General features: G+C 55.4%; 1 protein-coding gene across 2 annotated transcripts in view; it reads right to left on the minus strand.

Moving 5' to 3' along the window:
* LOC134539911 (GDNF-inducible zinc finger protein 1-like) overlaps positions 1 to 12,746 on the minus strand; it is a 130,719-nt gene that overhangs the window by 37,953 nt on the left and 80,020 nt on the right. The window lies entirely within an intron of this gene.

Genomic DNA, 12,746 nt, shown 5'->3' on the forward strand with positions numbered 1-12,746 from the left:
CTGAAGATATCAGTATAATACTGACGACAGTCGTCGTACCCTCCCAGATACAGAGGCCGTACCTGGCCACCGACGCGGGCCTGAGGGGGTCTGTTTTCCCCCCCCAGTGAACCCCAGTGAACCCCAGTGTGTACATCGGCTAGGGACGCACCCGCGTGCGCCCTAGCACGCCAGTGTTTTTATGTAAATATTTCCGTGTATATATGTTTCTCTCTAAATGACAGTGACTTTGTTTAAGGGTGTAAATAGTGTAACTGTTATGTATGTATTAACTATCGGCAACTATCGTGTAATTCTTGTAAACGTATCGCAGTGTCTGTATGTAAGCGCGGCCTGGCGCTCATCCGCGTCGCGAGGGGTGGCGCTCTCCCACGCCGGCCGATTTCCCCTCCACTCCCCCGCCGCCCGCGCGCGACGGTCCGCGGACGAGCGGGGGAGAGCAGTAGTTGAACTCAGGACTCGAGCAGCGGCGGACGTGCGCTCCGCTCCGCACTGATCGCGAGACGGGTGTCGAGCTCACGGTCCGGCGACTCAGCCGTAGGACGAGCATCTTTAGCAGCAGCCGTGCTGCCTACGTCGTGCCGCCCAAGCGATTGGGTGCCCGAGCTGCGAGTACGTAAGTTACGACACGGGCCGGTCATTACGGGACGCGTAAACTTCGTTACGCGTCGCAGAACTATCGCCGACGTTACGAGTCAGTATGTAGGAACAACCGCACACGCATCACGTGTCTTTGTGAGGGACATAGTTACCCTCTGCCAAACCATCGCCGACGTTACGAGTCAGTACGTAGGAACTGCGCACGCGTCACGTGCCATCACGAACTAGTGGACTATCAGGAACTTTGTTACGTAGGAGATCTGCCAGTACGCGTCGGGACGAGAGAGCCGTACGAGACGGTTACCGGGAGTCCGGGTCATCGTGGGAGAGGCGCGCAACCCGCGACGGATCCGCCAGGCCGCGGCAAGCTCTCTGAACGCAATAAAAGAGCTCGTGAACCGATTAACAGCGAGTGGTCCTTTCGATCTACCTGTCACTCTACCTCACCATCCCTCCAGGTCCCACATTTCCAGGTCCCGGCCACGTCGGCCTGGACCCACACCTCTCCGACGAGAGCAGTACGGGCATAACGGACATTTCTAGCAAACAGGGAAATAGGGACCAGAAGCCGAGGGACGTCATTTGGCGCCCAACTAGTGTGGCCGTAAGCATACGCAAGCGCACGCAAGCACACGCAAGCGCACGCAAGCGCGCAGGTGCAGGACAGGACAGAAGCAGGTGCAGCCGCGCGGCGTGGGAGCGGCGCGAATTCGAGACGGCGCGCCGATGCGCCGGCGGGAGATAACGCGGCGCGGGAACGGCGCAAATACGAGACGTTTCGGCGAGAGATAACGCGTCGTGAGGGCGACAGAAATACAAGACGGCTGTGCAGCGGTATCCCGGACTGAAGATAACGCGCCGGGTAGGATCGTATTGTATTACTGGGAGAGATTGTGTTCACGATCCGCGCGTCAGTAGCTCCGAGAGGACACAATGGCGTGGAAACAGGCGGGACAAGGGAGAGACGATCTAATAAGTTTCGAAACAGACTTGCATGAGGAAGGAGGCTCCGCGAAAATGGACGTAAAAGACGAAGTGTGCGGGTCCGGCGGCGCGGCCGAAGGCGCGAAGAGCACGGACAGCACGGACAAGGACTGTAAACGGGAACAGGGGGGTAGGCCCGCGGACATGGAGGGGCCAGTAGTGCGGTACGTGAACACGCAGTTCGAGTTGCCAGTGTTTGCGGGGAGAGACAACGAGGACCCGCGGGAGTTTTTGCGGGAGTGTGAACACCTCTTAAAACTGTACGAAGTGCGACGGGCGGAGTGGGCGTCGCGAGTGGCGGGACAGCTCCGCGGCGAGGCAAGGAACTGGTGGTCAATGGCTGGGAGTTTCGATACCGAGTGGGGATATTTTGTACGCCAAGTCAGGACCAGGTTTGATAACGATCAGGCGCGGGCAATGTGTTTGCGGACATTTTACTGCCGAAACCAGGAGGAGGACGAGAGTGCGGAGCAGTTCATTTACGAGAAGTTACGCATGTTCCGCCGATTGGGAATGAGTGAGGACGTGAGTGCGGCGTTGCCAACTATTGTCGAACAATTGCTACCAGAGTTCCGTCCCTTCATGAGAACGGCGGCTGGTCGTGACACGGAGGAGTTCGTGGCCCTCGCCCGCGTGATCGAACGTGACATGTCGCAGTGGAGGACGGCGCTCAGGGGCGCGAGGACCCCCCGTGCCCGCTCGGGGCCGCGGGGGGTGACCGTCACGGAGGTCACGGACAGTGACTTGGCCGTGGTGAGCTACGCCGGCGGCGCGGGACCGCGCAAGACAACAGACCGTGGTGGCACCAGGGATCGTCCGGAATCAGCTGCGGCAGGAGGGGGACGTCACGAGCGGACAGCTACGAGAGAGAGGGATGAACGTCCGCCGCGATGCCGATTTTGCCCGGAGGCGTACCATTGGCATCGCCTCTGCCCCACCAGAGCCGCGTGGGAGGAGGCGCGCGAAGGCAGCACGTCGCAAGCGGGAAACGCAGGACCGGGGGCGGAGGGACAACTGGGTGCCGCTCCCCGGTTCGCCAGTCACCGGCAGACCCAGTAACCGACAGGACTCGTCGACCACCACCGGAGCCTACCACACCAACGACGAGTACGCCGCAAGAGAGCGAGGGGCAACAGACCCGCTCCTCGCCAGCTGTCCCCGTGCCGGGGCAACCCCATGGACAGCCGAAGACCGGCACAACCACCGCGGCCCTGAGGCCGGTTATACCAGGGCCGGACCAGCCGCACCGTCAACACGCCATCGACGAGGTGGGCAACCGGAGCGGCAGCGCGGGCATTCCACCAGCAGTCCCCGTGCGGGGGCAACTGGATGCCGCCAGGACCCCGGGGCCGGACCAGCCGCTTCGTCGACATGCCGTCGGCGAGGTGGGCCACCAGAGCATCAGCGCAGGCATCCCGCCAGCAGTCCCCGTGCGGGGGCAACTGGATGCCGCCCAGATCATAGCGGCCCCGACGGAGGTTTTTCCGGGGCTGGACCAGCCGCCTCGTCGACCTGTCGTCGACGAGGTGGACCACCGGAACGTCAACACGTCGACGCCAGAGCGAGCCGCGGATCTCGCCGCAAGTTCCCCACGCCCGGACGGCCAGGCGGCCGGGGGCGGTGGGGGACAGACGACTGCACAGCTGGGGCAGGTCGGCCCCGAGGAGCCGGAGCTGCTGCGAGTTCCTGTGCAGGCTAACGGGCGGGAGATGCTGGCCCTGGTGGACACCGCCGCCAGCCGTACCTACATCGCGGCCCACCTGGTGGGAGCGGAGGCAGTGACACCGCGGAGGGAGCTGGTGCAGCTGGCCACCAGGGACGCCGTCGTCGCAGCAGGGGGCATCACTCAGGTAACATTGAGCATCGTTGGTCACGTTAGCCACATCGAGGCCTGGGTGGTCCCCGAGCTCCGCGAGGGGCTGATCCTGGGGGTCCCGTGGCTGCACGAGATCGACGCCACCGTGGAAGTACGAGCCGGCCGGATGCACTTCGGCACCCGGGGGCGCTGGACGGTGTACGGCGTGCACCAGGTCCCCCCTAGTCCCCCTCAGTCAGTCTACCGCCTAGAGGATCTTCAGCACGGTGTCCCCGAGGAGTACGTCGACGTCATCAACAATGTCCTCGCCTCCCAGGTACAGGTATTTGCGGCCGCGGACCGGCTACGACGGACGAACGTGACTGAGCACCGGATACCGATGGTACCGCACCGCCCCCCCTTTGAGAAGGTATACGGATTTGGCATCCGGGAACGGGGGGCCATACAGACTCAAATTGACGAGATGTTACGTGACGGGGTGATTGAACCCAGCACCTCGCCGTACAACTCGCGGGTGGTGCTGGCCACTAAGAAAGACGGAAGTCTACGCTTTTGCGTAAACTTCAAGGCAATAAACAAACTGACCATTCCCGCCCCGCCCCCATAGATTAACATCACAGACGCTCTGGCAGGACTGGGGGACGCTACTATCTTCACGACACTTGACTTGAAATCGGGCTACTGGCAGGTGCCGGTATGCCCAGAGGACCGCCCCAAGACGGCATTAACAGCGCCAGACGGCCGACGTTACCAGTTCTGCGCCATGCCGTTTGGTCTCATGGACGCCCCTGCCACGTTCCAGGCACTGATGGTACGTGTTCTGGATGGGTACATTGGTGAGTTCGCCAGTGCCTATCTGGACGACGTTATCATATGGTCCAGGACGTGGGAGGAGCACGCGCACCATCTGGCACTGGTGCTAGAACGAATGGCCAGACACGGACTGACGTGTGCCCCAAAGAAATGCCACATTGGGGCCACAGAAATCGAGTTCCTGGGACACATAGTGACGGCGGAGGGGTGCCGCCCCCGACCTGAGCAGTTGGAGCTGATTGAGGGAAAGGGGGCACCGAAGACCAGGAAGCAGCTCCAGAAGCTGCTGGGGCTGCTCAACTGGCTGCGGTCCTTCGTCCCCGACTTCGCCACGGTGACGGCCCCGATGACGGACCTACTGTCGCCGAAGACTAAGTTCCGGTGGACCCCCGCCGCGGACGAGGCCTTGCGACAGGTAAAGCACCGGTTCAGGAACTGTCACACGCTCTCACGCCTGGTGCCCAGCCGCCCCATCTTCATCCAGACAGATGCGAGTCAGGAGGGGATGGGGGCGGTGCTGTATCAGGTGGATGACCCGGGCGTGAGACGCGTGATCGAGTACGCCAGTGCTAAGTTTGGGCAGGCTGAGCGGAGGTATCACGTGAATGAGCAGGAGTGCCTGGCGGTGGTCTGGGCACTGCAGAGGTACCGTCACCACGTCGAGGGGCGCTCATTCACGCTGAGAACCGACAGCCAGTGCCTCCGCTGGTTAGACTCCGCTCAGGGCCGGAAGTCTAAGTTCACTCGGTGGGCCATGCTGATCCAGGAATTCTCGTTCACGGTCGAACACATTCCTGGACGTGAAAATCAGCTGGCCGACGAGTTGTCCCGGAATCCGGATCCTGAGAACGAGTTCCACGACGATCAGGGCTGGGAGGAAGTGCTCCTCCCTGAGCGTGGGCGCGGGGTAGAGGACTCGGTGCCGCGACCGTGCGCGTTGTACGCGCTGACAAGCTCCACTGCTCCTGCACCCGACGCGCGACCTGAGACAATGACTGACCTGCTCGCGTGGGTCCACGCAGCGCAACTCCGGGACCCCGACACCCAGACTCGACTGACAGAGTGCGGGGAGGGGGTGGTACCGGGCTGCCGAAGTCTGAACGGGGTGCTCCAGACCAGGGGGGCTCACAGGACGAGCGGGTGGCGGACCCACGTGCCGCCCGAGGCGAGGCGCTGGGTCCTGAGCTACCTGCATGACCACCCCCTGGCAGGACACCCGGGTGCGGAACAGACGCTGCGGGAGGTCAGACGGACGTTCCACTGGCCTGGCGACGCGGCAGAAGTGAGACGCTACGTGCGGGCCTGCCTGCGTTGCCAGGAGCGGAAGTCCAGGCGACCCGACGGCAGAGAGCAGCAGGTTCCACGGCGGCCCCGTGATCCCTTCCACACTGTGGCGGTGGATATTATGGGGCCGTACCCTCGCACGTCCCGTGGTCGGCGATTCATTGTTGTGGTCACGGACGTCTTCTCCCGCTGGGCGGAGGCGTTCGCAGTACCGAACGTGAAGGCCGGCACCGTGATTGCCCTGCTCGAGCGCGAGTTCTTCCCGCGATACGGGTACCCCGCGGTCCTGCTGACGGATAACGGGGTGCAGTTCACGGGGAGAAGCTGGCGAATGTCCTGCGCGGGGTGGGGGGTGGAGCATCACACGACGCCCACCTACCATCCGCGTGCGAATCCGACCGAAAGGCGGAATCAGGACATTAAAACTCAGCTGCGCATCCGGTTGGACGAGGACCACACCAAATGGGACCTGCACCTGCCGACGCTGCTGTTTTGCCTGCGCCGTCGGACGAACGCGGTCACGGGCCATTCCCCCGCTGAACTGGTGCAGGGCAGAAACCTCGCCCTGCCCGGGGAGGCGCGTTCACCCCCCGACTCACACGACGCAACCGCGCACGATCTGCGCGAAGACGCCCGACGTCGCCAAGCTGACTACCTGACTAGACGCACGCCGCAGACGCACAGACCCCCTGAACGTTTGGAGCCTGGTCAGCAGGTGTTTGTTAAGTGTCATCACCTGTCGGCTGGCGAGAGGGGTTTTTGCGCCAGTCTGGCCCCTAAGTGGGCAGGACCTCAGGAGATCGTAGACAGACTGGGGACCACCTCGTACCTCGTGCGTCGCGCCGACGGACGGACGACTAAGGTACACAGGGACGACATTCGACTGATAGGCGACCCGCATGACGAGTACGACCACGACGACGGCGGACCAGTGGACGGTGACGGGGCCGAGGATGGCGTCACCGAGGGTGTGCTGGCCGACCTTGGCGCCCCTGTGGTGGCACCGCCGGAGCCGGATCAGGGACGTCGACGGGGACACGCCCACCCCAGGTCACAGCGGGGGGTTGGCAGGAACGTTGACGGGAACGACGACACACGGGACGGGACCGATGACAACGTCGCAGTAGGTGTACTGGTCGACCTCTGTGACCCCGTGGTGACGCCACCGGAGCCGGATCAGGGACGTCGACGGGGACACGCCCACCCCAGGTCACAGCGGGGGGTTGGCAGGAACGTTGACGGGAACGACGACACACGGGACAGGACCAATGACAACGTCGCAGTAGGTGTACTGGTCGACCTCGGTGACCCCGTGGTGACGCCACCGGAGCTAGATCAGGGACGTCGACGGGGACACGCCCACCCCAGGTCACAGCGGGGGGTTGGCAGGAACGTTGACGGGGACGTCAACACCTGGGGCACGACACATGAACGGACCCACACGATGACTCCGACTCAGCCTCCTACGGGGGGACAGCAAGGGGGGGACGGCGGTTGGCGACTGTCAGGAGGGGGCGGGGAAAGGACGCCCGTCAGAAGGGGCGGAAGGGGTCCGCGTGGCGCAAGCATGGCAGAGCTGGAGCGCTTCGTGGACCGCGTGCTCCCGCCTGATGACGTCAGCGCCTACGCCAATGACACTGACGGACCACTCATCGAGGACGTGACGCATGACAACACTGCACAGGGCGACCTGGTCGACCTGAGTGAACCAGTGGTGACGTTGCCGGAGCCTATCCAGAGACGTGGACGGAGGTACGTCCACCCCTGGGAACGGCGGGTGACGGGGACGGACGTGAGCAAGGACGTGACAGACGGGGTAACGGTCCGGCTCCTCAGTGGGGAGGGCGATGTCGACAGGGCCCAGCAGGTGGTCCTGGACTTGCCTTCCGGGGAGCCGATGATGACCGCTCACGCGGGGAGGGGACCGGCGTTGCGCCAGTCCACGCGTGAGAAGACGGCCCCCCACTACCTCCGAGATTACGAGTGGGGGAGTCATCACAAGCCCCGAGACGTGAGACAGACGGCCGACGGGGGGTTACGCTGCAGCGTGATGCCGCTCCTGCCCCAGTTTGCCCGACCCAGACGAACTGACATGACGGACTCCGACGACCAGACACGTGGCCGGACGCGGACGCGGCTGCCGGTCTAGGTCGGCGTCGGGGGCCAGGACGGCCTCGGGAGAGGGGGGGCATATGACGACAGTCGTCGTACCCTCCCAGATACAGAGGCCGTACTTGGCCACCGACGCGGGCCTGAGGGGGTCTGTTTTCCCCCCCCAGTGAACCCCAGTGAACCCCAGTGTGTGCATCGGCTAGGGACGCACCCGCGTGCGCCCTAGCACGCCAGTGTTTTTATGTAAATATTTCCGTGTATATATGTTTCTCTCTAAATGACAGTGACTTTGTTTAAGGGTGTAAATAGTGTAACTGTTATGTATGTATTAACTATCGGCAACTATTGTGTAATTCTTGTAAACGTATCGCAGTGTCTGTATGTAAGCGCGGCCTGGCGCTCATCCGCGTCGCGAGGGGTGGCGCTCTCCCACGCCGGCCGATTTCCCCTCCACTCCCCCGCCGCCCGCGCGCGACGGCCCGCGGACGGGCGGGGGAGAGCAGTTGAACTCAGGACTCGAGCAGCGGCGGACGTGCGCTCCGCTCCGCGCTGATCGCGAGACGGGTGTCGAGCTCACGGTCCGGCGACTCAGCCGTAGGACGAGCATCTTTAGCAGCAGCCGTGCTGCCTACGTCGTGCCGCCCAAGCGATTGGGTGCCCGAGCTGCGAGTACGTAAGTTACGTCACGGGCCGGTCATTACGGGACGCGTAAACTTCGTTACGCGTCGCAGAACTATCGCCGACGTTACGAGTCAGTACGTAGGAACAACCGCACACGCATCACGTGTCTTTGTGAGGGACATAGTTACCCTCTGCCGAACCATCGCCGACGTTACGAGTCAGTACGTAGGAACTGCGCACGCGTCACGTGCCATCACGAACTAGTGGACTATCAGGAACTTTGTTACGTAGGAGATCTGCCAGTACGCGTCGGGACGAGAGAGCCGTACGAGACGGTTACCGGGAGTCCGGGTCATCGTGGGAGAGGCGCGCAACCCGCGACGGATCCGCCAGGCCGCGGCAAGCTCTCTGAACGCAATAAAAGAGCTCGTGAACCGATTAACAGCGAGTGGTCCTTTCGATCTACCTGTCACTCTACCTCACCATCCCTCCAGGTCCCACATTTCCAGGTCCCGGCCACGTCGGCCTGGACCCACACCTCTCCGACGAGAGCAGTACGGGCATAACGGACATTTCTAGCAAACAGGGAAATAGGGACCAGAAGCCGAGGGACGTCAATACATAAGAAAATACAATTAAAATATTGCAGCAGCAAAGAACATCAGACAAAGATAACAGACTATATGCAATAAGTGTTGTTATTTGTATGAATATTATTTTTCATGTGTTAAATGTGTACTATATAGTAAATATATATTGTTATAGAATAGTAAAATTATATCTTTTATTTCTCTCCATTTAACGACCACTCTCTATAACGCCGAAAAATGCTCAGTCTGTGAAGTGTCGTTATATAGAGTTTACAGAGTATATGTAATCCGGATGACAATACAATAATTTCATGACTATGACCCAAAGAGAGAATGGGGGAAGGTCATAGGGGCAAAAAAAAACCACTAGTTTCGAGCTATGGGCAATAACTATGCTTTTAGTACATCCATGAGTCCAGGCCATGGTGGAAAATTTGGCTAAAGTCGACCCTCAAGAGGTGTCAAAGCCACAAAACATTGAATATTTAAAAAATTGATTCTATTTTGATTTGGAGGAGTGTTTCTGAGCCATTCGGAGACCTCATACTCTACAGCCCCCCCCCCCCTCCCCGCCAAGGGAGAGATCATTTGTCCCCAATATTTTGAACATCGGGACAATTAAAGTACGTTAATTTTGATGTGCTTTCGGGCACCATCATACCTCCTACGGATTGGGGGGGAGGGGGGAGGGAAAGGAGGATCAATTGCTCCCAAAATTTCTGGGACTTTGAATGAAAAAGAATTTTGTAGTTCATGACATAGAATTTATAAAAAATTTAATTCTATATGAACTAAAATGTAAAACAAAATCTTTAAATTTAAGTAATTTGCTCAACAGTGATTGAATGAACAACTCTGTATTATGTATTTTTTATATGCTTAAAATAAGAATCACGTAATAAACAAAACAATTAATTTTAGTAAAAAAAAGTGTTTGTGTGCTTGATATCAGTAGTTTTAAGTTTTCTACCACTATTTGCTATTCTTTAGAACAGAGTCAGTATTAAAATGAAAGAAAAGATCAATGCCGCTTGTTACAGTAAACTCTATCCAGTCCGGGGTTCTTGGGGATTTACAGACCACGGATTTGTGAATACTCCGAATTTTTGAGAGAAAAAAAAAATGTTTATTTTTTTACTGTTAAAAAACTTGTTTTTTCTCTTCCCTCATGTAGGTAAATGACACATTAGCAGTTATCTAATGGAATTACATAAAACAGGATACATTGCTAAAAAATATTCAAAATTACTTAAAATAAAAATAACGCCACGTCTCTCTTTGACACTGTGTACTAAAGCATCTCCCACTGCACTGTTTACAGCCAGCCGGCCGCACGGACGGCAGACACGCGGCGCGGCGCCGACCGGCTGGCTGTACACAGTGATGTAATCTTTTGTTTACAACTACATATCAACATAATGGACACGAGTGCCAACATATACAGAGAACAAAACACATACATAAACTGACGTGGATAAATACGTAAACAACTGTCATTACACTTATCTTGCCATTAACTGGGCTTTTCATTCTTATGACACAAAAATTATTACACATATTAAAATCAAACTCCCCACTTTACAATACGTCTATATTGCATATAAACACAATTTACAAGAGCGTGCACACACAAAATCACTTTTAATTTCCGTATTTAGAAGATTCAAAGTTAGTGTCACGACTGCTTTACACATCAGTTTAATCACTGTCTTCGGAGTCATAAACAGTGTTGGTGGCAGTGCCCCATGTTGACGGCTAGGGCTGGGATGACAGCTCAGTTGTTTCTTGTCTGGAAAAATGGGTCCTGATGTCCGACTGCTTGATTTATTGTCTTTGTTTATGTAAAAACGTAGAATGCAATATGTGGCACTGCATTATTTCGGAGACAGAATAACAGTCCCTTTTGTTTTCCGCAAACTTAATTAAAGTGTTCCACGCCGCAGCAGCGTCACTCCAGGCAACTTCAGTAGCATCATCACCATCATCATCGCTTTCACTCTCTGGGATGGCAGTGTTACGATTTTGAGAGTTTGAAATAATTTCTTCATCTGTTAAAGTTAGAGTAACAGGAACATCCTTGTCAACATCTAGCCATTCATTTACTTCTACAGACGAAAGTTTGTTGACAGGGTTCTCAATGTCGGGACATTCAACCATTTGCATAATTTCACAGTACACATCCTGTATTTCCTCGCCTGGTTGCCTGTCAAATCCCTTGAAATATTTATCTGCTGATTCATCATCTTCCTTCTGATTCCATATCTTTCACCATGCTTTGAGTAGACTTTCACATTTCACTGAGTTCCAGGCACATGAGACATTAAATATGGCATTTTTTATATTGTACTTGTTTTGAAACTCAGCAATACTCCCGTCTTAACTCGTCAGTTGCCGCATAAAATCACGTTTGTATAACAGCTTCACATTCTGGATAACTCCTTGGTCCATTGGTTGAATAAGACTTGTCACGTTTGGTGGCAGGTATACAACAGATATGTTACCTTTAATGAGTCGATTTGCTGGAGGGTGGGCACGACAATTATCCAATAGCAAAACAACTTTGCTGTTGTCAGGTTTATTTATAGCCTGTAAGTGTGCTTTGATGCTCGGCACAAAAACATTCATAAACCACCAAAAAAAAATCTCAGAATCCATCCAAGCATTGCTTTATGACTTGTAGTGGACTGGAAGGGGAACATGGGGTGCGTCCTTGAAGCACCGTGGTTTGGCATACTCTGTGCGTCCCCGCAGCATTAGCACACACCAGTACAGTTATGCGTTCTTTATTTTGTTTGAAGCCATGTGCAGCTGTTTCGTTCCCACCAGCTAGAGTTGTATGTGGAAGGCATTTCCACAATACACCAGTCTCGTCGGCATTATAGACTTGGTCTGCAGAGAGTTCATTTTCATTTATCAGCTTTGCTAAGTAAGTGAGAAATCTGTCAGCAGCTTCAGTGTTGGCTGATTTCTGTTCACCTGACACATCAAGTTTTCTTATTCCATGTCGTTCTTTGAAACGGGTTAGCCAACCATCAGAGAATTTGCAAGTTTCTGTCAACTCCATCTTCTCATAAAATTCCTTCCCTTTTTCGATTAGCATCGGCCCTGATATTGCCGCACCTTCTGACCTCTTTAATGAAAACCACTTAAATAATGCAGAGTCCAATTCCTGTGGTTTGGGCGTGTGAAGAGTTTTGCATTTCAAACAGTTATTTTCTGACTCACTCTCTACTACGAAAGCTTTGAGTTTTTCCTTTTGTTTTTTTATGTCATAAACGGTTGACTCGCCAATACCATACTCAAGCACGATTGCTGCAACACGTACAGCATGATTCAACTTGTCACATATTTCAAGCTTTTGATTTAATGTCAGTGTTACGTGTTTTCTTTTCACCTTCATAATTCTCCACACTCAGTAAAACCTTTAAATATGTACAATCAACTGCTGTGCACGTCTACTCTGAGCTACCGGAAACGCTCCACTAAGCAGTTGCTCTCTATCGTGAGACATTTATCTTCCCCCAATCTAAATACCCTACACTCTCAGCGCGTCTTTTATTTTGTTCGTGTCAGATGTCACACGTTTTGACAGGCGGAATAAAATAACAGAGATGCGAGTGCGTGAATCGTAGTTACACGATGCGGAACACACACTTTTTTACCGTGGGAACACAGCGCACCACAACACTGCAGAACACTTATAAAAAAAAACATTTATTTTTCGGTTACAAAACACCAAGGATTTCTGAGTACCACAGATTCTCGGGGTCCAGATTTGCGAGAGTTTACTGTATTAGTTATCTTACCTTTTTTACCCCTAATGGCTATTCATTGGGCCAGAGTCAGTATGAAAATGAAAGAAGAGAGCACCCCATGCTTTCTTTTTTCATTAAACTTAGTTGTTTCGTTTATTACTTAATTCTTAT

This window comes from Bacillus rossius, chromosome 1 (genome assembly GCF_032445375.1).
Source record: "Bacillus rossius redtenbacheri isolate Brsri chromosome 1, Brsri_v3, whole genome shotgun sequence".
Lineage (NCBI taxonomy): Eukaryota > Metazoa > Arthropoda > Insecta > Phasmatodea > Bacillidae > Bacillus > Bacillus rossius.